This window comes from Mus musculus, chromosome 8, assembly GCF_000001635.26.
Source record: "Mus musculus strain C57BL/6J chromosome 8, GRCm38.p6 C57BL/6J".
In the NCBI taxonomy this organism is placed as follows: domain Eukaryota; kingdom Metazoa; phylum Chordata; class Mammalia; order Rodentia; family Muridae; genus Mus; species Mus musculus.
In genome coordinates this window covers 56464544-56485581 of record NC_000074.6, presented here as the reverse complement: position 1 = coordinate 56485581, position 21038 = coordinate 56464544, and the positions used below count along the sequence as shown (strand labels likewise).

The following is a 21038-nucleotide window of genomic DNA, read 5'->3' as shown; positions in this document are numbered from 1 at the left end:
AAGCCTAGGTTCAGCACCCCCCCCCCCACCCCCTCAGCATAAACCAGCTCGCAAACCTTTAATCCCAGCATTGAGCAGAGGTTGGAAGCAGGAGGATCTAAAGTCCAAGGTCATCGGCTACTTGGTAACGTTAATGGCCAGCCTGGATTCTGATACAGTATCAGAAGAAACAACCCTTCCCAAATAACCCTCAAACCAACAAAATCAAAAGCTTAGCCTCATCAACATGCATCATTCTAAATATACACTGTCAGCGGCGTGGCGGTGGTGTAGAGGCAGAGATGGGTAGACTTCTGAGTTTGCAGCCAACCTGGTCTACAGAGTGAGTTCCAGGACAGCCCGGGCTACACAGAGAAACCCTGCCTTGAAAAAAGAAAAACACAAACAAAACAAACAAACAAAACAAGAAACCCCAAATACACATTATCACCACGGACATTTCTGATGTATGTATTTGCATAGGTCCCGTTCCTGCGTTTCATTATAAGGACAGATTGAATGAGAAGGTAGGTAGTCAGCACTACACATGCCGGAGAGGGACAGTGACGTATCTACTGAGAATTCATAGGAGGATTCTCTATTCTAAGTAAGATTCTTCCAAGGAGATGAGTTCAGATGGAATTCAGGTGGAACCTCTTTCGGAAAGCCCAGAGAGGGAATCGTGCACAGGAGATTCAGCATCTGCCCAAAGAACAAAGGAAATCCCTTATTTTAGTGGCCTTTAAAGGAGAGAGTTCTCCTAGTTAGAGGGAAGGGGCTTCTGAGGGTAGCAACTTTGTGACAATATTAGACAGGATATGAAGAGGTAAGTCACAAAGGTAATCTTAATGTCCCGTCTTCCAACAACCTTTAGAAATAAGCATTTACTTTTATAAATGAAGCCACATTGAATATGTTTGAGTAAGTGTCCTTGTGGTAGGATGGAACACCCTTTGGGTATACGTCCAAGAATGGTATACTTGGGTCTTCAGGTAGATTGATTCTCAACTTTCTGAGGAGCCGCCATATTGATTTCCACAGTGGTTGTGCAAGTTTGCACTTCTACCAGCAATGGAGGAGTGTTCCCTTGCTTCACATCCTCATCAACATGAGCTGTTATTATGAGCTGTGTTATAGATCTCAGCTTTTCTGACAGGTATGACAGGTTTTATTTCATTTCTTTGATGGCTACGGATGCTGAATATTTCCTTATGAGTTTCTTAGCCATGTGAGTCTTTTCTCATTCAAGAATTCTCAGTTTGCATCTGTATCCTAGTTTCTAGTTGTGCAATTTGTTTTCTTGATACATAGTTTTTCTGAGTTCTTTATAAATTTTGGACATGAGTCGTCTATTGGATATGGAGTTGGTAAAATCGTTTTCCAGTCTGTAAACTGTCATTTTGTCCTATTAATGGTGTCCTTTGCCTTACAGAACCTTTGCAGTTTCATAAAGTCCCATTTGTTAATTGTTGGTCTTGGGGACTGTGCTAATGATGTTCTGTTCAGAAAGTTATATGTTGTGCCAATGTGTTCAAGGCTATTCTCTACTTCCTCTTCTATCAGGTTCAGTGTATTTGGTTTTATGTTAAGATATTTTATCCATGTAGAGTTGAGTTTTATGCATAGTGATAGTATGCATCTCTTTGGACTCTTCTAAAACTGCTGTCTAGTTTCATCAGCCACAATTTTGGAGATCCTGTTTTGTTTTGTTTTGTTTTGTTTTGTTTTGTTTTGTTTTGTTTGCTTTTTTGTTGTTTTTTTTTCCCAGTCGTTTGTCTGGCTTCTTTATCAATAATTAGCTGTCCACTGGTGACTAGACTGATGTCTGGATCTTTAGTTTAATTCCATTGATCAGTGTCTGTTTTTGTACCAATACCATGTAGTTTTTATTACTATAGCTTTGTAGGACAACTTGAAATCAGTGATGATGATACCACCAAGATTGTTTTTCCAGTAAAGATTAGATGTATTGTTTTTCTTGTGTTTCACTATGAAGCTAAAAATTGTGCTTTAAGATCTGGAAAAAATTGTGTTGGAATTTTATTGAGGATTACATTGAATCTGTAGATTGCATTTGGTAGGGTGGCCATTTTTACTATGATAATCCTGCTGATTCATTAGCATAGTAGATCTTTTCATCTTCTAATATCTCCTTCAAAGCCTCGAAGGGTTTTTTTTTTTTGTTTGTTTGTTTCGTTTTGTTTTGTTTTAATCACACAAGTCTTTTAGTTGAGTTGTCACAATTGTCCCAAAATACTTTATATTATTTGAGCCTATGGTGAAAACTGTTTCCTGATATTTTTCTTAGACCATTTGTCATTTGTATATAGGAGGGCTACTGAATTTTGTGAGATAATTTTGTATCCAGCTACTTCAATGAGAGTGTTTATCAGATGTAGGAGTTTCCTTGTGGAAGTTTTAGGGTCATTTATATATACTATTATATCATCTACAAATAAAGATATTTTGACTTCTTGTTTTTCAATTTGTATTCCTTTGGTCCAATTGTATCACTTCAGTTGATTATTGCTCTACCGAAAAGATTCCAACTAGAAGGCTGAACAATATGGAGTTAGTGGACAACCTTGTCTAAAGTTCTGATCTTAGTGGGATTGCTTTCATTTTTTTTTTTTTTACCATTTAAGTTGATGTTGGCTTTTGTCTAAATGCAAACTGGCTTCATTATATTTATGTATCTATGTATGTATGTTATATCTCATCTCTCTAAGACTTTTATCATGAAGGGGTGTTGGATTTTGTCAGAAGTTTTTTTCAGTATCTAATGAGATAATCATGTGTTTTTTTTCTTTCAGTTTGTTTATATGGTGGATTACATTGATTGGATTTCATAAGCTGAACCATTCCTGCACCTCTGGGGTAAAGCCCATTTGATCATGTTGGATGATCTTTTTATGTGTTCTTGCATTCAGCTTGCAAGTATTTTATTGAGAATTTTTGCAACAATGTTCAAAAGGGAAATGGTCTGTGATTTTCTTTCTTTGTTGAGCTTTTATATGATTTGGGTATCAGGGTAATTCGGGCCTTGTAAAATGAATTGAACAATGTTCCTTGTTTTCAGTTTTATGGAATAATTTGAGGACTATTGACATTAACTCTTCTTTGAAAGTCTGGTAGAATCCTGTAAGAAAACCACTATGGATTATAGGTTTGTTTACATTGCTTATGTGATCTTGATTTAACTTTGTTAAGTGGTATGTGTTGAAAACAATATCCATTTCTTTTTTTGTATTTGTTGAGACTTGTGTCACAGTATATGGTCAATTAAGGAGAAAGTTCCATGAAATGCAGAGAAGAAGGTCTGTGTTTTTGTGTTTGGATGAAATCTTCTGTAACTCTCTTTGGTTAAAAGATCAGTTAGGTCCAGTGTTTCTCTAGTTTTTGTCTGAAAGAGCTGTCATTGGAGAGAGTTGGGTATTGAAACCTTCCACTACTGGTGTGTAAGGGTCAATATATGATTTAAGCTGTACTAATATTTCTTCTATAATCTTGGGTGCCCTTGTGTTTGTGGCATAGATGTTAAGAATTAAAATATCCTCTTTGTCAATTTTCCCTTTGATGAGTATATAGTGCCCTTCCCTATCTCTTCTGATTAGCTTTGATATAAAGTATGTTTTGTCAGATATTAAAATGGCCATGTCACCTTGCTTCTTATGCTCATTTGCTTGGAATATCTTCTTCTATTATTTACCCTGAGGTGATGTCTATCCTTGATGTGGAGTTGTATTTCTTGGATGCAGTAGGATGGGTTCTGTGTTTGCATCCATTCTATTAGTCTGTATCTTCTTACTCAGGAACTAAGACCACTGATGTTGAGAATATCCATGAACTGTGTTTGTTGATTCCTATTATTTTGTTGTTGTTGTTGTTGTTATTATTGTTGTGGTGGTGGTGTTGTTCACATGTGTTTGCTTGTGTGTGTGTGTGCATGTGTGTGTGTGTGTGTGTGTGTGTGCGTGCGTGTGTGTGTGTGTGTGTGTGTGTGTGTGTGTGTGTGTGTATTTGCTCTGTTTTGATTTGATAGTCTGGAATTATTTATTTCCTGTGGTTTTTTTATGGAGGTAGTCGACCTCTTTAGATTGGAGTTTCTTTCTATTGTCTTCTGTAGGGCTGAATGTATAGAAAGACATTACCTAAGTTTGGTTTTATCATGGAATGTCTTATTTTCTCCATCTATATTGATTGAAAGCTTTGCTGGGCATAGTTTTATAGGCTGACATTTGTGGTCTCTTAGAATTTGCACAACCTCTCTTCATTCTGTTTAGTCTTTTAAAGTCTCAAGTCTTCATTGAGAAGTCAGGAGAAAGTCTAATAGGACTACAGTTATGTTACTTTTCTGGTCCAATCTATTTGTTGATGTGTATCACTATTGTACCCTGATAGACATCATCTCCTTTAATTTAGAAATAATTTCTTCTATGATTTTCTTAGAAATATTTTGTACCTTTTACCTGACTTTCTTCTCCTTCCTCTATTCTTATTATTTTAAGATGTGGTCTTTCCATAGTGTCTCAGATTTCTTGGTGTTTTGGGTAAGGAGATTTTTTTCCCCTTTGAGAGAGATATCTATTTCTTCTATAACATCTTCAATACCCGAGATTCTTTCTCTCATCTCCTGTTTTTTGTTGGCAAGACTTTTTTTTTTCTTTTCAAGTTCCCAGACAGATTTTTTTTTTTAATTTCCAGATTGCTCTCTGTGTTTTCTCCATTGATTCTATTTTCACTTTCAGATCTTGCACAGTTTTATTCATTTCCTTCTACTGTGTATCTTTTCTTAGTTTCCTTTAAGGGACTCATTCATTTCCTCTAAGGACGCCTATCACATTCATAAAGACTATTTTAAGATTGTCATTTTTCTTTCTTTTTCTTTTCTTTTCCTTTACCTATACTGAAATACTCATTTTCTTTTGTTGCTTGAGTCTGGTGGGGAAATACTGTCTTGGATGTTATTAATTGTAGTTTTGCACTAGTGCCTATTCATCTGAATTTGGGAGGATTGCAATTCTAGGTGCTGATATCTGGACCCGTTTTTGTTGGGTGAGTGTTTTAGTCCTTCATTTTTGTTGCTTTCTTTTTAGGAAAGTGTTGTGGCTTTGTGTTGCCTGGTAGAGCATTCTTCTGTGATCCCAGTGTGGCCACTGGGGTACATATTCTGTGTATTCTTTGTATTCAAGCTGATATTTATGAATGGGGGTAGGATGGGATGAGGGGATCCACAGGAGAGGGGAAGCAGGGTGTTCCACCTAGATCTGCTTAGAGTCATGGGAACTGGGGCAGAGAGTGAGAAGAGGCCACAGTAGGAAGTTTGCTATGGAGCTGTGGATGAGACTAGGGGATTGGACTCAGAGGAATGGAGGGAGAGGTGAAGATCGGCAGTTATCTTACCTGCTTCCCTGGATGGAGTGACCTGAGGATTAGAAGGGACTGTCTGGCTGAGTTGAAGGCTGAGATAAAGCAATCAGTTGGGGGAAGGGAGGTAAGTGGGAAAGATCTGTGTGATAATCTCCCTCCCAGATTGGAAAGAGGGCAAGGTGGGAAGAGAGGTCTTAGCAGGTGGTCTGCAGACCTGGGGGAGGGGGGGATGAGAATGGAGGACCAGACTTGGAGAAAAGGGAGGGTAAGTGAAGATCTGCAGTTAGCCTACCTGTTTTCTTGCTCAGAGACATGTATCTGTTTCTTACATGAAAAACAAAATGAGCTTTGTGAGGAATATGGAAATCTATAAGACCTGTTTAAATGATTCTGTATTTATTTATTTATTAATTAATTTATTTAATGTGTGGATATGATGTGTGCTGACACACATGTAACATGGTATGAGTGTAGAGATCAGAGGACAGTTTGTGGGAGTCGAGAGTCAGTTCTCTCCTTCTACTCTTAGGTTCCAGGAATCATATTAAAGCCATTAGGCTGAGAGGCAAGTGTCTTTATTTGAGTCATTTGCTGCCATTTTAAGACCTAATTTTTACAAGAAGAAAAAAGACTATTTAATCTCTCCATATTTTTGTGAGTCAATAACACAATAGATAATTCATGAATAATATATTTGCTTTTATTATAACTGTGTCTGGTAATAAAAAAACAATTAAATGTTCTCAACACATCACCAGCTTTCTTCTATTAGCTTTATAACAAAACTTGCCCTGTGTTAGACTGAGAATCTTACTGAAAATGATTCCCTCAGGGCACTGTGACACACTCCTATAATCCGAGGACATGAGAATCGGGAGAAACAAGACCAGGAGCTGAAAGCCTGCCTCAGCATCAAACTCAAGACCAGTCTAGATTGCATAACAGCTGACTCAAAAGAACAAAGCCAATAATAAAAAAATGAGAAGATTCTCTCAGAATACTAGTAACTAATAATGATTCTTAGAAACTGGCAGGACTGTATTTTAGAATGTTTAACCCATTTTTCTCCTCTAATGTCATGGTCTGCATATAATTGGCCCCGGGAGAGGCACTGTTAGACGGTGTTGGAGTAGGTGTGTCACTGTGGTCGTTGGCTTTAAGGCCCTCATTCTAGATGCCTGGAAGCTAGTATTCTGCTAGCAGCCTTCAGATGTAGAACTCTCAGGTCCTCCAGTACCATGCCTGCCTGGATGCTGCCATATTCCTACCCTGATGATAATGTACTGGACCTCTGAACCTCTAAGTCTGTCCCAATCAAATGTTCTTATAAGAGTTGCCTTGCTCATAGTGTCTGTTCACAGCAGTAAAAACCTAAGACATCTAATAACATGTTCTAAGGTTTTGTGACTTATATGAATTTTTTCTTTTTTAGTTATTGAAAATAGATTTTTCTCTCGTGCAATATACCCTGGCCACCATTTCTCCTCCTTCTACTCCTCCCAGCTGCCCCATCTTCCCTCTCCCTCGTATCCACACCCACTCAGAAAAGAGTAGGCCAAACACATAACAAAACAAGATACAACAAGCAAGGCCAAAGCCCTACTATTTAAATAAAAACAAAACAACAAAACAAAGCAAACTCCACCATCCTATTTAAATAAAGCTTTGAGTTCAGCAGGGTGACTGGAAGGGTGGTGAGGCTGATATAGTGACTCAATAGGAGGAAAAGACTCCCAAGAGAAGGCAAAAGAGTCAGAGACACATCTGATCCACTGTTAGGAGTCCCACAAAAATGACAAGCTCTTAACCATAATGCATGTGTAGAATCTTGTTTTGTCTTGTTGTTTTGTTCTTTGCCTGTGAAGCTTTCAATTGAAAAAAAGAAATCGGACTCAGGTGAAGTTTTTCAGGATATGTATAATGCAAACCGTTACAGGCAGACATTCATAAATTTTGTGCCTGGAGCCGAGACTATGTGTGTGTCCTCTATGAAGCTGAATGACTAATTAATACCATCCTATCTAAATAAATCTTTGAGTCGAGCAGGGTGATTGGAAGTTGCATTTTGCCTACCACCAGGGGACTAGACAAATGTTTTATTGTTGGACTAATTTGGTTTCTGGGCACAGCAAATGCATCCTAAAGTGCATGCATCCTTGCATGGAAGAAATTGCTCACTGAATTATTATGAAGAGGTGCTTTGGAACAAATCCTGCTGTAAATTCTTACACTCCAAAATAACAATAGATGAGTCAGAAATTTCTCCTTCAAGCTTTCGCACAGCGGTGGCCTGCTTACTGTGACTTCTCTTTTGCATAGAACCAATCTCTAAATGTTTGATCCTTGCTTAAACAGCCTGACATTCATTTTCATCTAGGTTCGACAAGAGGCAGCCATTCCCCTTTTATTTAAACAGAGAATTAGAATGTGTTGGGGTAGATGGCTCCCAAATCTTCTAAGAAATGTTTTTGCCCTATATAGCAAATACATTGCTTTTGGTTCTAATTAGCACATAATCAATTTGTGCTGTGAAATCCACAGCCAAATAGAAATTAGCCAAGGTAGCAAGAGAGACAAAAAGATCCTATGCAATTTTAATAACTAGCATGTGATGGACACCATGTTAGGCATTATAAAATTGTTTTATCAGCATGTCAACAAACCCAAGGATGCTAATTTCTTTTCACACACAAGAACACTGGAAAGCAGCATTGTGCAGTGACTCAGGTCATAAAACATGAAGCAAAGTAAAGACATTTAAGCCTGAGTTGATCCTGCTTTGAGCCTAGCCCTTTGGTTGCTGCTCTTTGAATTTGGAAGTGAACTCACACAAATATCTGCTAATGCTGAGATGTAACCCCTCACCACCAAACAGACCGCTTTGTCTGCAATGCTCTCTTTAGCTGTATAGAGACCTTTTTACTTTTAGGACCCAAACTCTTGCTTTGAAAGCCATTCGATTTCAATCTCTCACTTGCCCTCTCCCTACATTATTAAATTTATATAATATTTATTTGGTTGGGGCAGAATATTCACTGAAAAACACCACTAACAAAAACACTAAAATACTTAGTGTAGTGCTTGTCATGAATGAGTCTGTGCCTTCTACATAAGCTTGAGGTAATTATTGCTAAGGACACATTTATGACTAGCACTTAAGTCTATATTGTAGAAATCTGGGTCTATATTATAGAATATATATATATATATATATATATACATATATATATATATATATATATATGTACATATGTATACATATGTATATACATATATTCTCTATAAAATCTATCTGTCTGTCTGTCTGTCTGTCTGTCTAATCAGATAGAGAGTATCTCTTATACAAAATGGCTAAAATCTAAAGTTATTCTGTTCTTGGCATTCTTATGTTCTGTTTGAGCTGTTTCATCAGCTATAGTCATTGTCTTTCTGGGGACCATGTCAAGATGGTGACATGTCATAACATCAGATTTCCATAATGGATGTCCTCAGGAAATTCATCAACAGATTGCTTTGTAACTAGCTGCTTTATCACCTTTTACAGATTTAATGCAGCGTCTTTTCTGAAATTTCTGTATTCATCCTGCTAAATATTCATAGTTCCCTCCTCAGTGATAGACTTGATTGTGTCACTTTCATTACATCAGTGGCATTTGTCATTGTCACTCTGATAGACCCAGTCATTTGGTCAAGACACTGATTTCTTTTTTTAAAAAAACTATACTCACTGTTTCCTGTTTCTCGTTATCTCTCATCACCTTTAGCACCAAACAACAATTTATCTTTCTGTTTCTTCAGGTGACACTTGATAGTCATTTAGATATCATACTCTTTTCTAAAATGCCTCATACAGCACTGTTGAGACTATCAAATGACTTCAAAAATAGTTTCCACACTGTATTTACACCATAGAACAAAACCGCAGCCAAAACATTCAATGACTAATACACATGGCTCTTTCTTGATGTGAGGCCGCAGGTGGGACCTGCTTTTTGGATGTCTGATCCGAGTATAAGTGGTGCTATTTCCTTTCCCTGCTTGTGAGGATGAATTTGGATCTGAGCATCGACCAACTTAAGAAGCCTCTAGTTTTCCCCGGAAAATGCTGAACAAATTGCATACCACCATGTTTTTTTGTGTTTTTTGTTTTGTTTTGTTTTGTTTTGTTTTATTTTTACATTTAATATCTGTGTCTTTATACATGTGGGCATATGTGTGTCATGACGTATATGTGATATTTGGAAGTTGGTTGCTTCTTGCCATGTGTCGTGATTTGTTCAAAAAGGTCAGGTCAGTTTTAGGTAATTTTTTTTTTTTTGGCATGCAAAGTTAGTATTTCAGATCTAAAACTTTCTGATTAGAAATTCTTTACTTCTCTCTGTGTTTCTCTGTCTCTGCATCTTTGCTTGTCTGTTTCTGTCTCTCTGTGTGTCTGTGTCTGTCTGTCTCTCTCCCCTTCACTTTCCCTCTCTCTGTCTTTGTCTCTCTCTGTGTCTCTGTCTCAAACACACACACACACACACACACACACACACACACACACTCACATACACACACACACACACACACACACACACACACACACACATACACTCACAGACTCACACATATACACAAATGTGTTCAGTGCCAAGCAAGGAAGCACAACACGTTGAGATTTGATAGGAAAGAAAGAAATCTTTGCTAGAATATGAAATGCTAAAGGATACACATCACAAATAAACAGATTGCAGATCAAGGATTCCATGAGAAAGTAGAACAAGGAAGGAAGCTGCAGAGACTAATGGGGATCTATCTACTGGTCTCACTAGTTTAAGACTGGTAAGCTGCCTAAGCCTATGAAACTGGAAACACATTTCCAACCATTTGGGAGATTCTGTGTTCTTGGAGCATCTGGTCGAACTTGAAGCATCTGTTTGCTTGATTTGAGCTCAAGTGAATCTGCAGCAGTCCCTCTAAAAATGATTCAGTTTATAAACTGGATTTCCAGTCTCCACTGCTTAGTGGAATTAAGAACTCTTGCCAATGAAACTTGCTAATTAAGGCTGGCTCACTGGGTATTATCATCAAACAGAACTGCGTGTGGTTTTGCTCCTCTATCCTAAGGTATAATAAAGCTTAAGGCTTGAACGTTGCTCGTTACATGTGGTGGTTCACTTGGTTGAATCTTTTTTTCTGCTCTTATGTACAATCTTTCACCCCAGGGGTTCTAATGTTATTTTATCATGAGGTGAGCCCATAAAGTTGTTACATAAGGAATTCCAAGAGTAGGACTCAGTTTCATACTGCATTAAAGCCTGAACATTTTTCTAAACGTCCTAATGAAGGAGAGATAAGCCATTTTGCTAACTTGGGAAAATCACCCTTTCTCGGTGGGCTAAAGAAGTTTTAAAAGTTGGGTATGACTTCTCATTGATATGTTGACTTGCTTATGCGTTTGTATTTACTTTTGAATTGTGTGGGCCCTTAGGATTTCTTTCTCATCTGTTTTTGTTGTTGCTGTTGTTGTTGACAGCATATCCTTGAGGCTATGTTAAGAAGTATGTTGATTGGTGGGCTTTTCTTTCTTTTACCCTAGACTACACTGTGGATGCCTCATAGTCAGGTGAGAGGAACCCTGTATAATTTTGTGAAGGAGGACTTATTTTCAATCTCTACTATTCAGCTGAGGAAACGCTAGCTTCCTGTGGTTTGAGCATGTGATGAAATATCCCTGTTACCATTCCTTCTAGGCTCCACCCGACAGTTAACTGGCAACAGCCAGGTATGCCTGAATTGCTATTAAAGGGGCTGCTTGACCCCTTCTTATCCTCTTACTCTTTTACCCTCTTACTTTTTCTGTTCCTTCTCTCTACACTTTCCTCCCCTCCTCTCTTCATGTATTCTTAGCTGGTGTCTACTCTCTGTCTCTCTCTGTCTCTCTGTCTCTCTGTTTCTTCATCTCTGTCTCGCTGTCTCTCTCTCTCTCTCTCTCTCTCTCTCTCTGCCTTTCTCTCTCTCTACTCCATCCTCAACCCCCTTCCCCATGCCCTAAATAAACTTTATTCTATATAATTCTGTCATATGGGTACCATACAACACTGGCAGAGGCACCCCCTTCCCCCACACCATATCCTGCCTCTACCAAACATATCCTGACTCTCTTTTTCTTTTTCTTTTTTTTTATAAAACACAACAGACCTCCCCACCCAAAAAAATAAAAGATTGCCTAGGTTGAAAATTTTAAAAATTCGGGACACAAACACACAATCATTAACTAGAGAGAAGAATAGCCTGGTTTTCTTTGGAATTGTTTTCTTTCCAATATTTTATTTTCCCATGTCTATTTTTAGATATCAGGGATAAGCTATTTTATCTGAACTAGTAATGCATTGAACCTTTTTGAAGAATATTATTTTGAATTAATTTCACCCTTGAATGTGGAATATGTCTTACTTTTCTTTTAATTTTGATGCAGCATATTTATTTTTGACCTTTTAACACCTTATTAAATGATAACCGATCTATGGAAAGTTGTGAAGGGTCTTTATTAGTTGGGAGCCTAAATATTCTCATCTATTCAATAATAGAAGAGGCAGTGATAATATATACTTTATAAGATGATAAGATTGTAGATTATAAGATGAGCCTGCTAACAATCTATACTATCTATTAAAAAAAATAAGGTTATTTTAGAAAGTCCTAATTGACTTTCAGTTAGGACAGAATAAAATATAAAACATGGGCTCTTATTAAAAAAAATAGTCAACATTTTGTTTGCAGTACTATTCTTGGTTTTTAGTGATTTGTTTCTTTGTGTTGAAGCAGTGTCTCATGTATCCCAGCCTGTTCTAGAACTCATTGTGTGTCTGAGGATGGTGTAGAACTTCTGATGATTGTGTCCCACCAAATAAATGACCTATGCCGAGCAACCATATTTTTATAAGTATTTATTAAAAGTAGTTTCTATGAATCAAGTTTTTGGTCTATTTCACACATGTATATTGTGTTCTCAGGTTACTCCTCACCTTCTGTTATTTGCTTCCCATCCCTACCACCACTCCTGCCCCAACCTCTGGCAGGCCCTTTCCCAGGTTCACAAATTTTGGTTCAGTTTTATTTAACCAGGACCATATGCATGTCTATTGGATTGGAGGTATCCTTTGGAGCCTGTTAGTGTCTCTCCTGTGCGTGCAATGGTGTTTCCACTCCCTGAATCTAAATAGCAGTAAACAGTTCATCAGTAAGGGGCAGGGCTCCATGAGTTCTTTTTCTATCTGTGTCTGGCTGTTGATGTGTTCATTCTTTGAAAACCAAGCACAGGCTCACATAGTTGCTATGAGTTCACAATCGCAGTGGCTGTGTTTTGTCTAAAAGACGGTCTTTCACAGCCTTTCCCCCATCTCTGGCTAGAGCTTCTTGAAGTGTCATGAGGCTCATTGCTTTTCTCAAGCATAACATTCACTATGAGAATATTGGTTATTTTATTCATGTTCACCCTAAGAACAGAACAGAGGATCTGCCAGAGAGTTGGCATCTGATAAATGGTGTTTTAATTAATGAACATTTAATCCCTTCTTTCTCTGTAATTTTCCTGGAATTCTCAATGCGGTCAAACTCCCCCTCTTCCAGGCATCTCTTGTTAGTTTAGATCCTTGTGACTATAGCGAAGCAACCACAGAGCTACTGTCATGGGAGGATTCTGACATAATTAGGAGTTCCTGGAAGGGTTAGTAGCTTCCAGAAACCTTAGCAATGCATTCTGCTTCCTTAAGTTACATACAAGGGAAATGTTTTTTGTTTTTTTAAAGTGAGGGAATGACTTTAGTATCCCTATTTTTTATGCCATGAAGAAGCACTTCAAAGTGTCAATAAAAAATGTTATCAAGGCAATGACAATTGCCTAGAATCTTAAATCATTCATTCTACAAACAGAAAAGTTCTTTATGAAAGATCCTCTTAGGGCAGTTTAATATATACATATATAGTATATCATATTTCATACTTTCAGCAGATGGTTATTGAACAACTTGTACAATAAAATCTTTTATTCATATTGAAATTATCTCTTTAAGTTGTATATGTGCATTTTAAAAACATTATTATTGTATAAATATTTAATGATATTTAAGACTTTGTGTTGACAGATATGGTAACATATACATCTTCAGTGAGTTTTAGTAGTTATTTTTTATTATCTCCATTAACATCCTCGCCACTCCTCTATTTCCTGATACCATCTGCTTTTGGTCTGAATTTAATATTCCTTAGGTTTGTTCCAAGAATGACTTTTGGAATCATGCTGCCCTGCCTTCTGCATCTTCACCAAGAATTTGCTACCAGAGACAAAGCTCTACTTCTACTTGATTACTTCTGGCCCATATCCAGCAGGAAGCAGCCAAAATAGCCCAGCAATCATTGGTATATCATCTTCTTCCTCTGAAGGAGCAGCAGCCATTTCTCCAGTGCTGGCCAAGAGGTGAGTTCAACAGTGTATGAGAGAAATGGGGGGAAGCCAAGGAGAGCACCAGCACAGAGTGGGTGGGAATTTGTGAATGATAACATAGGCAGGTGAACGACTAGGGGAGAGAAAACATTAGTACCAGAGTTCGAGAGAGGGAGGAGGATGTTCGGGACTTAATGAAGTTACAGTGGGAAGATCATTTTGAGTTTTCCAGCTTTCTTTGAGTGCTTTTCACTTTGATGAAATTACCTAATTTTTTTTTACCTTTTTATAAAAATGATTGCTTCTTTTTATCTTATTTTCCTTCCTAAGACAGAATTGCATGGTGTAGCCCTAGCTGGACTAGAACTCATTATATAGACCAAGTTGGTGTCAAATTCAGAGATCCTCCTGCTTCTGTCTCCTGAGTGCTAAAATTATAGCCATGTGCCACCATCCTTGGCATGCTTTTCTCTCTACTTATCTGCACTGTAATGCTAGCAAAGTATACATATTTCAGTAAGTTTCACTATGAAATTTCAAAAATCCAGTGGGTTATATCTCTTCTTAGCTCTTAGATTGTATTCTGGGTATCACAGGATATTCATCGTTATGACAAGATGGATAGTAAAGCAACTTAGAGAAAGGGTTCATTTTGGCTCATAGATTGGGAACAGGGTTTATCTTGGCAGGGAAGTTCATCATAATAGCAAGAGCATAAGGCAGATAAGCATATTGCATACACAGTCAGAAAGCAGAGTGAAGTGAACACTGATGATACTAGCTAAGGGGGTGATACTACTCACATTCAAGTTGGGTTTCTCTGCTCTGAACATTTTTGGATACCCAGAAGTAGTTTCATGGTGATTCTAAATTCCATCAAATTGGTTATAAAGACTAACCATGACATACCCCAAATCATACTTTTATGTCAGTTCCTGCGTACTGGTTTTAATGAAAACAAACTCATAGATTCATAGGGAATGGCACTATTTGAAAGGATTAGAACCAGGACCTTGTTGGAAGAAGTGTGTCACTGATGGAGGACTTTGAAGTTTCAGAAGGCCAAGCTAGGTCTAGCATCTTTCTGTCTTCCTGCTGATCCAGATGTAGAGTTTCTTGGTTCCTTCTCCAATACCATGTCATACTACCTGCTGCTGTGCTTTCCATCATCATAACAATCCACTAAAACTCTGAAACTGTAAGCCAGCCTTAATCACATGTTTTCCTATATAAAGGTTACCATGTGTCATAGTTAGGGTTTTTCTGCTGTGAACAGAGATCATGACCAAGGCAACTTTTATAAGAACAACATTTAATTGGGACTGGCTTACAGGTTCTGAAGTTGAGTCCATTATCATCAAGGCAGAAATGGCAGCATCCAGGCAGGCATGGTGCAGAAGGAGCTGAGGATCTTCATCTGAAGGCTGCTGGCAGAATACTGGGTTCCAGGCAGCTAGGATGAGGGTCTTAAGTCCCACACCCACAGTGACACACCCATTCCAACAAGGCCACACCTATTCCAACAGGGCCACACCTTCTAATAGTGCTACTCCCTGGGCCGAGCATATACAAATCACCACACCATGCATCTTAGTTATGGTTTCTATTGGAGTAAATCTCATAGACCATAACCCAGCAATGCTTATGAGAGAAAACATTTAGTTGGAGCTGGCAGTTTTAGAGGTTTAGCCCATTATATTAGAAGGAAACATGGTAGAGGCAGGCAGACATGGTGCTGGAGATGGAGCTGAGAGGTCTACATTTGGATTGACTGGCAGTGGGAAGAGAGTGAGACACTGGGTCTATCTTGAGCATTTGTAACCCCAAAGTCCATCTCAGTGACTCTTCCAACAAGATCACACTCAGTCCAACAAGGCCACAACTCCTACTAGTGCCACTTTCTGGTAACCAAGCACTCAAATCTTTGAGCCTACAGGAGCTCTTCCTATTCAAACCACCACACTGTGCTAATGGTGTCTCTTCACAGCAACAGAACATTGACTGAGATAGCCTGCATTAATTTGATGGGATTACACTTACAAGGGAACATACAATAATCAACTTAAACAACAGACCTATATTATCTTTCTTTTCTGAAGATGCATGGGTCTGCAATATTTTGCCTTTTAATTTCTGTGAAAAATTTGTTTCATTGTCTCTCTTCTCATCTCTGGTAGTTTACTGTCAATCACTTGCATCCTTGGCTTATAGACGAATTGCCCTGATTTTACTTTTCATATGGCATACCCCCCAACACACACACCCCATATGTGTGTTCAAATTTTTATTTTCTAGATAGGTGGCAACCATATTTGATTATTGCCCCACACTTCTAATTTGGATATCTCATTTTCTAATTACATCTAGAATAATTCTATTTTTAAATATGTCATATTGTAAGATACTTGGAGTTAAAGCTTTGACATATGAGGAAGACACACACAATTTAATCCATAATAACACTAATTTTTGAAAATTTAACTTAATTTCTTATTACTGGACAACTAACACTTAGATGAATATTCTTTCTTGGAATAGTCTTTGTAATGAGTAAAATCCACGTATATAAAGACTTTTAATTAACAAAGTTCAATGTATTAGCTGCTTAAATAGACTCTCATGTGTATTTCACACAGAAAAAAAAAAACTACCAACATGAGAAAGAGAAGAGTTATCCTGGTGACAGCTGAAGAGGTTGAGTTGAATGAGTGGGTCAAATGTGTCTCTCTAACAGGCCAGTGTCAAAATTGCAGGGCCTTCTTTTTTCAAAGGTAACTTTAAGTTGCTTGGAGGATGGAATGGTCTTTAAACCAACCCTTCCTATCTAGATTAGAAACCTTCTTGTGGGCTGGAGAGATGGCTCAGAGGTTGAGTACTGGCTGCTCTGGAAGAGGTCTTGAGTTCAATTCCCAGAAACTACATGGAATCTCATGACCATTTGTAATGAGATCTGGTCCCTTGTTTTGGCCTGCAGTCATACATGCTGGCAGGGCATTATACATAGTAAATGAGTGGTTTTTTTTTTTCTTTTAAAGAAAACCTCTTAAAAATCCATATTTACCCTCTCTTCTGTAGACTGAATGGAACCCTTCATTAGGCATATTCAATCTTTAGATATGTGTCAAACAAAGGGGAATTCATCTAGTCTTCTCTCACTTAGACTTTAAGGAAAAGCAGTTATTCTGAGAGGTCATTCCATTTCTATTGCTTCTAGAATACATTTCCTAGTACTGTGAGAACACTTACTGTGGGACTACCACATACCACCCTTTTCTTATCACCTGTCCTTTCAGACACATCCTGACTGGGTGTGGCAGTTGCATGCCTTTGTTATACTCCTTGAGGAGTTGAACCCTATTGAAATGTACTTGAAATAAACAGCACAGGGGAATGCTAGGGCACTGAGGCTGGAGTGGGTGGGTGGGTGGGTAGGTGGTAGAGCACCCTCATAGAGGCAGTGGGGAGTGGAGAGGGCACAGGATCATGGAGGGAAAACTGGAAAGGGTGATAACATTTGAAATGTAAATAAACAACTAATTAAAAATAAAGAAATAAAGCAAGTGTATCTTAATTATTGCTCTACTCCTATGTGTAGAGAATAAGGAAGAAATGTGAGACTGACCAAAGGATGATGACTAGAGAAAAGCTGCAGGGTCAATTAATATAAAATTTAAGAATCACAAAAATAATACTTGGAGGTTTAAATTTTTATAAACCATATTTTGCAATTTACTCTTTATATACTGTTTGGAAAATCCATTTTTATAATATTTTTCTTTTGTCAAATAAACTAATAGAAAAATAGAAAGATTTATAATTTTTACTAGGGAAAGATTTGCATTGCCCAGTTAGCAACTTTGAAAAGCATGAATATGTGTCTCATGATTGAAAAACAGAATGTAATTTGTAAAAGTATAACTGTGTATTTTTATGAAAGGGAATGTTAAACAGGAGATAAGGGATAGTTATTTATTTTGAGCATATTCTAGAAGTTTTTCTTTCAAGAATGATACTTAAATAAAAAATTTCACGTATTTTAATACTTAAATAACAAATTGTTTCTTCCTACTATTCTTATTAAAACTTGTATTGATTTCTTTTATTATGACTTGAGAAGCAAATCAATGCATCCTCTCAAACACACACACACACACACACACACACACACACACACACATACACACACACACCCATACACACACACACACACACACACACACACATACCACACACACACACACACATGCATCACACACACATACTCACACATACATACATACCACACACACATACATACACATAAACACACATACACACAAACACACCCACACACACACCCATACACACACACACATTCATACATATATACATACCACACACACACACATACACACACATACATACACACATTACACGCACACATACCACGCATATATCACATACACACACATATTACACACACATACACACACATACACACAGGCATCTCTTTCCTTACATTTCAACATGTGGTAGAGATGAAGTTATTCACTAAGCATTCCTTCACTGTCCTTATTTCACAACCTCACTGTACTTATCCAGGACCTTGTGATTAGTTTCGCTAGTGGTTGTGGGTGGAAATGATGTGTAATGTTACTGCAGTGTGTACCATGTTTGTTATTTTAGTATAATAGCCTCTCCCAGTTAAAACAAAGGTTTAACACAACATACTTTACAGTACACTTCAACTTTATATCAGCAACTTTATCATAGTGTAAAAAAAAAAAGATCTGAAGGACTATGCTAACAGTGTGGATTCAGTGATAGACCACCTTTCTTGCCTGAGAACAAGCTGGCATACCTCGCTACCTTCTGTAAGTTTTTAGAAGACTGAGAGACTGGCCATTGTTGGAGATGAACTGGCCATTTCAGTGGAATTTTGGAGTTAGGTATGGAGTTAGGTATGCTGCTTAAGGAACAATCAGAAGCACATAGAACATTAATCATTTTTGCATAACTTAAACATATTTCAAATTTCCAATCCAAATGTTTAAACATTAAGGGTTTCTTTTTCTTCTTCTTCTTCTTTTGCTTAATGCCACATCATAAGAAGATTATTCAGTTCCAGCAGCAGAAAATGTACCATAAAACCAATTAAGTTCAAGTTCCTTGAGTATTCAATTCATGATAATAACAATTTACATATTCTATTTAAAATAAAATTTTGACTGTAATTAGGATGACAGAAATTATCTTTAATAAACACAATGGCCTGAATGGAGAGTGTAATGGAAGAAACTGACCTTACCCCCACATTGCCCTGGGACAATCTACTCTCTCTACAGTCATATTCCAGAGATTGCAGCTTCTATGACATTCTGTAATAAGGGATATATAGGCAGTGTAGTCTTCATTGCTGCAAACAGTTCATTATAGATCCCCATCAGCTTTCCCTAAGACAAAGGCAGCTAAAACCAAGAAGAATCAGTCTATTATATAGATGTTTCTCTTTTTTTGTTCATCAACACTTGTAACTCTTTGTCTCTGTCTTCTAAAATAGATTTAATTTTTTAATTGTCTATGTCTGTGTCTCTGTTTCTCTCTCTCTCTCTCTCTCTCTCAGTGTGTGTGTGTGTGTGTGTGTGTGTGTGTGTGTGTGTGTATGTTTTGATATGTGCATGTGACTGTTTTGAGAGGTCACAGTATCAGATAACCATGGAGCTGGACTAGGGTATTGTGAGCCATCCAATCTGGACACTGGGAACTGAACTCAGAGCCTCTGTAAGAGCAATGGGAGCTGTTAACTACTGAGTCCTTTCTCTAGCCCTAGCTTCTGTCCTGGTAAGTGTGGCAGTGTACTCAATATCTTAGAAACCCTTGGTGAATGTTAAATAGCATGAATCTCAATGATTTTAGATGACCTTCTGTAGGACTGACAAATATCCTGTAGGGATATTTTCTTTAGACTTATAAGTCTAAATTTATGTATTGTTAGGACAGATAGATCAAAGCTAATTTGTGTTTCTTTTTACAGGGGTGTTGAAAGGGAGACGCTGCTGGTTCCCTGTATCTAAAAGACTGATTATATACGTTGCTTTTCCACATGTCGGTGTTCCTAGTTTGTAGTGTGAATATTTGTGTGTTTAAGCTAGACTTATTTGGAACGAATATATATATTCTTCTGAATTAAAATGCTTCTGAAAATACAGATTCTTCTTGTATCCTTAGTTATTTCCTTTGCCTCCTGTTTTCACAAATTTCATACTTATCTTACTTGGTGAGGGCCGTGGCAGGCACTAGATGATAGTGAACAAATCAAACTCCTGTCACCATGGTGCTTGAAACAATCATGGAGACAGGGATTAATGAGGTAATTACACAAGCAATGGGAACTTACATTTGTGATAACATAAAATGGATGCTATTAGGAGTCATAACATCCTATGTAGTCAAGGGATGAGACTTAGTTTTCCAGTTGGGCAGAGTTTCCTAGAGCTAGTGATGACAGAGGAGAAATATGAAGATTAGCTTTTAGCAAGTGACATATGGAGGAGGAATGTTCCAGGCAGAGAAAACAGTTTATGTTAAGGGCTTGTGCTTTGACAGTAGTCAGATCTGGAGCTTGACTTGAGTCTTTTAAAGTGCCCTCTGTGTTTCTAAAGACTAAATGCATCTTGAATACAAGACAACAACGACACTAACTGTTTGGATGCCACTGTTTACTGTACTTATTATCATTTCTTGGTGTGCTTCTAGTCATTGGTTGTTTTTTTCTTTTTCTTTTTTTTTTTTATGATGGGTACTATTTTTCTGCTTCATTCTGTATCTTGATAGTTTTGTGTGTGTGTGTGTGTGTGTGTGTGTGTGTGTGTGTGTGTGTGTGTGTAATGGGGACAGTGCAAATTTGTGCACATGTGTTTGGAGGCCAAAGATAAACTTGGGGTATAGTTCCTCAAGCAGTATCCCTTGTACCTTTTCTTTTGAGACATGGCCTTTCACTGGCTTGGACCTCACCAAATAGGCTAGGCAAGCTGGCCAAGAAGCCCCTGGGACCTGCTTGTCTCCAGGATATGTAGCTTCCTTCCTTCCTTCCTTCCTTCCTTCCTTCCTTCCTTCCTTCCTTCCTTCCTTCCTTCCTTCCTTCCTTCCTTCCTTCTTTCTTTCTTTCTTTCTTTCTTTCTTTCTTTCTTTCTTTCTTTCTTTCTTTCTTTCTTTCTTTCTTTCTCCTCCTCCTCCTCCTCCTCCTCCTTCATCTTTTCTTCTTTTCTTCTTCTTCTTCCTCCTC

At 37.8% G+C, this 21038-nt stretch overlaps 1 long non-coding RNA gene across 1 annotated transcript; it reads left to right on the top strand.

Moving 5' to 3' along the window:
- The first annotated feature begins 613 nt into the window (after positions 1-613).
- On the top strand, positions 614-19960 carry 4930518J21Rik (RIKEN cDNA 4930518J21 gene). Its single transcript, NR_131020.1, has 3 exons — positions 614-805; positions 13600-13807; positions 19788-19960. It is a non-coding gene; the product is annotated as an RIKEN cDNA 4930518J21 gene (long non-coding RNA).
- Positions 19961-21038: the final 1078 nt, after the last annotated feature.